Below are 4858 nucleotides of genomic sequence, written 5' to 3'. Positions count from 1 at the left end.
ACACAAAGCTCACAAATACTAGTGATTTGATTAACTCCATAATTAGCCAAAATGTCCATCGTCATCGTCAAAGCCTTAAGTTGGGCAGCTATAGCAGTTGTTGCATCTAACAACAAAATTCCAGCTACTTTACCCTGAGTTAGCCTCTGAGAAGGATTCTGGTATTCATTAGCAACCGTCAGTTCGATCAATTCATAAGCTTCATTATAGCTCTTAGCCCACAATGCTCCTCCTGATGCTGCATCAAGCATGGGTCTAGAAGTAGCACCCAATCCATTGTAGAAACAATTTATGATCATCCAGTCAGGCATGCCATGGTGTGGGCACTTCCTTAGCATCTCCTTATATCGATCCCAAGCCTCACACAGAGATTCTCTAGTTTGTTGTGCAAACTGAGTAATGGCATTCCTAATTGCAGTAGTCTTCGCCATAGGAAAGAATTTAGTAAGAAACTTTTGAGAAAGATCCTCTCATGTGGTGATAGACCCTGGTGGTAGAGAATGTAACCAGCACTTTGCCTTATCCCTCAGAGAAAATGGGAAGAGTCACACCTTGATAGCATCTTCAGTCACCCCATTGAACTTGAAAGTGTCACAGATCTTGATGAAATCCCTGATGTGCATGTTGGGGTCGTCTGTAGGAGAACCCCCAAACTGAACTGAGTTCTGTATCATCTGAATCATGCTCGACTTGATCTCAAAGGTGTTAGCTGAGATGGCTGGTCTGATGATGCTCGACTGAATATCATTAATCTTCGCCTGAGAATAGTCCATCAAAGCCTTAGGAATTTTTGCTTGATCTCCCATTACTAAAGCTGGTTCCTCAACTCTTTCTTATTCTTCTACTTTCTCTTTGTCCTCAAAAACTTCCCTTCGAATCACTACAGCTTCTTGCTCGGCTTGATCCAGAGTTCTCTTACGAGCCCGCGAACGCGTATGCATACACGCTTGCAAGAGTACCTGAAACACGACAAGGAAATGAGTAAGTATGTAACAATGTCTGATTCAATGAACTTTAACGATCACTGATGACAAACACATAAACTAAAAGTTAACACCGTGTCCCCGGTAACGGTGCCAAAAACTTCTTAATCGCTAAACACGCGCTAAAATTCACGCAAGTATACACGTTCATAAGTAATATAGAATTATTTCTTGTTCGTTCCCACATGGACAGGCTTAGATTAACTTTGCAACAATGATATGGATATTATTCAATGCTAAGATGAATAACAAATTGAGTTTTGATTATATTACGATTAACTATTGAGAATTATACTAGAGAACATTAACTAAAGAGAGTAAAGAGAGTTGAATAATATATAACACAAACATGGTATTTTAACTTCATTAAGTACTTCATTCAATAGCCTTTTCATTCTTAACCTTAGCATGCAATGGTGATGACACTAATCAGATAACACGAAACTGATAAACGCCAACTTTCGTTGCACAAATACCATACTACCAGACATCCACAAAAGAGATAGAAGCTGAATATACACCAATTATATTGATACCCTATATGTCTATAGAATTTGACAACATAACGGTTTAATGCACAAGTTATCTATCATGATTACACAGGGCAAGTAAGATGGTTAAAATTACCTACGAATCATGCATAACAATAACACATGAACCTCTGCTAGCATGGAAAGTTTTAAACCCTTAAATTCACTGTCGCTTCATTAAGAATTAACACGATATCTTATAAGTTCGCGACGCTCATAAGACGAATAAGCACAACCAATACTAGGTTATTATACAATCACCACACACTAAGGCATCGAAACAAATTAACTAAAGAAATCTATAAATAAATCAGCTAGAACCCCACGATAATGATTAGCCCATAATCGGACTCATCATCAACATGGGTTCCGATGAAAGCATGGTATAATAAACGTAGTCTTTATAAACACATAATAAAACAAGTACAAAACAAGAGTATAGGTTCACGAATAAGAAAACTAGCATCCAATGTACAACTTAGAAAAAATAATCTCAAGTAAGAACTAGATCTTCTTCGTCTTCATTGAATCATGCTAAAACGATCTTCTTACGCCTTTTCCTTGTGCTCTGGTACGTCTCTCTTTGAAAAATGTCTTTTATTTATGTATATATAGCAGCCCATGCAAAGTAGAAGTCCTCCAATTAGAAGCCAAGTAGAATCAGGATTTTAACATCCCGACCCGGCGCGGGTGCGCGCTTCATCAGCGCGGGCACACTGTATCTCTGTAGTTTCGGCGCGGCCGCACGCTTCATCAGCGCAGGCGCGCTGGCCTCCTGGATAAAATTCTGCTTTCTTTCTTTTCTTGCTGCAATGAGTTGGCTTTCCGAGCTTTATTCCTTGGACATCATCCTAACACCATATTATCACTAAAACAATGCTAATTCACCTGAATTCCGGATTAATGCCTGAAATGCAAAAATACTAGAAAACACATTAAAACACCAACAACTTGAGTACAAATACACTAATTCAAAGCTTAATAGAGCATTATAAAGTGTCATAAATGCCATTCAAAAGAAGTCAAGGCAAGAAGCTCAAGAATAAAAAGACAAAGAATGAAAGAGATATGTCCTAAGTCCAATCATTTATGAGGATTTAGGAATAACTTTTATGTAATCTATTTTGATTTCATTGATATTAATAAAAGGCTTGTTTTGTTTAAATGTTTAAATAAGATATACCACAGTTTAGAGTAAAGCTTTTTATGGATTGTGATGAGATCATAATAATGAGACCTAAAAGATGATAACTCTGAACTTAAATAGTTCCTGGTCGTAGGATTACTAACTGGTAATTAATAATCCGCAAAGATCAGTACATACTATGCTTGCTTCATTATGAAGGATGTCTGTTCTCATAGACATTTATGTGGTGACACTATAGCTAGTATGTAGGTGCTTATTATAGAATAAGTTCACTGAACATGACTCACACAGCTGAACAACTGATGGAGTTCACTCACGTGTCAGCAGTTGTTCACATAGTGATAGTTGTACAAGTATCCTTAGACTTGAGGTCATCATAGTCATCTTGTGTACACTGAACTATGCTTTGGTTTAGTTCTTAGTCTCAAGGGACAATTATAAGGGCTCTACTAGGTATAGGAATTTGTACACGAAGATAGTGTATGATCAATAAAGGATCTACCCCTTCCAGTGTAGGAAGAGAATGTTCAATGCTGATCCACTTATGTTAGTTCAGGAATCTCTGGCCAGAGTGAATGAAATTAGAAAGGAGTTTCTAATCTACATTAAATAGAACTAAGCATAGTGAATGGGAAAGCAAGTGATTAAATAAGATAGGCTTGACACAAGTTCCATGCCTTGTATTTAATCGTGACATTGCAGGGTAAAAGGAATTAATTGTACGGTAACTACTCACTGAATAGGTTCTTGGTATTCTAAGCAGTGAATTCGTATTATCCGGATAGTCGCGATCTGCTGAGAAGTATCCTTCACGATGTAGAATAAATATGATTAATTGATTAATCATATTTAATGAATTAGAGAATTTATATAAATAATGATAAAATAGTTTTATTATTATTTATTTCTACTACCGGCTTAATATTGAACCTACAGGGTCACACCATAAAAGAGAATGATTTAATGGTGGAGGAATTAATTAATAATGGCTGATAATTATTTATTTATGAAATAAATAATTAATTGGCAAATTTAATAATTGATTAAATGATATTTAATTGATTATAAATTAATTAAGAAAATGTTCTTAATATTATTAATTAAGAATTTAATTTTTGGAATTAAATCAAGGGAGAGAATTATTTCTAAAGAGTTTAGAAAAAGGATTAATAATTAAAAGGTGTTTTAATTATTAGTGAGAATAATAAAGGGTTTGTAATAATAATATTTTATGGCAAAATTTTCAGCTGAAAATTTTGCCTATAAATATACTATTATAAACCCTATTTTTGCCTCAACAAAAAAGATTTACAAAACCCTAATTCTCTTCATCTCCTCCTCCTTCATTACATCTTTTTCTTGGTGGATACCGGTGGAGTGCTTCACACTTGAGGAGCAGCTGCTAAGGATCTCCGTTCATCGTTTTTGGATCGCCATTAAAGACCTCCATCTTTCCATTAACGTAAAGCTTCTTAAGGTAAACATACTTAACTACGAATTAAATATTATTTTTCGCATGGATCCTGCGGAGGGTTTCGTTTTTTTTTAAGATTTAAATTTACGTTTTCGTTGCATTTATGTGCTAAAAACCCTTCAATGGCATCAGAGCTACTTGCGAAAAGTTTTTAATTCGTTTATGTGTTTAACTGTTTTCGATATATGAGCATGTACATGATTCGCCATGATTTGAAGTTGATATAATGTGCTTATATATGTATGGTTTTGAATATATGATATTCATGTGAGTTGTATAATCATAAGATGATTATGTAATCTGTATATATACTGATATATACATGATTTATGTTTGTTGTAATTATGAGAATCATATTAGATACGGATTCTGAATTGGCTGCTGCAGATTTGCTGAAATCTGGGTCTGGTGTCCGATTTACGCAAACGAATACCCTATTCCATAGGTAAACGAGCGTCTGAACAAAACTGATAGCTAAATCTATCAACGACTCGTCTGTAAGGCGTTTAACGTCGTTTACTACCCGTAAACAGTGATTCTTGTTTTTCTGATTTGATTCTGATTTTTGTCATATTTTCTTTTTATGATTAGATCATGGATAATATGATATGTTAAGATCATATTATGTGTTTTAACATGCTTTTATGTGTTGTATGAGCATGGTGGATGGTTATGGTCTTTCGACCTTAGTGTAATGGTTTTGGTTTTGGTTTTAAATACGACT

The 4858-nt window shown here is 35.0% G+C and overlaps 1 non-coding gene across 1 annotated transcript; it reads left to right on the top strand.

Annotated features, from left to right (window-relative positions):
- Positions 1-309: 309 nt before the first annotated feature.
- LOC141663146 (small nucleolar RNA R71) lies at positions 310-416 on the top strand. Its single transcript, XR_012551230.1, has one exon. It is a non-coding gene; the product is annotated as a small nucleolar RNA R71 (small nucleolar RNA).
- The last annotated feature ends 4442 nt before the right edge of the window (positions 417-4858 follow it).

The sequence above is a fragment of the Apium graveolens genome, chromosome 5 (genome assembly GCF_009905375.1).
Source record: "Apium graveolens cultivar Ventura chromosome 5, ASM990537v1, whole genome shotgun sequence".
In the NCBI taxonomy this organism is placed as follows: Eukaryota; Viridiplantae; Streptophyta; class Magnoliopsida; order Apiales; family Apiaceae; genus Apium; species Apium graveolens.
The sequence above is the reverse complement of the archived record's forward strand: the minus strand, read 5'-3'. Positions and strand labels throughout refer to the sequence as shown.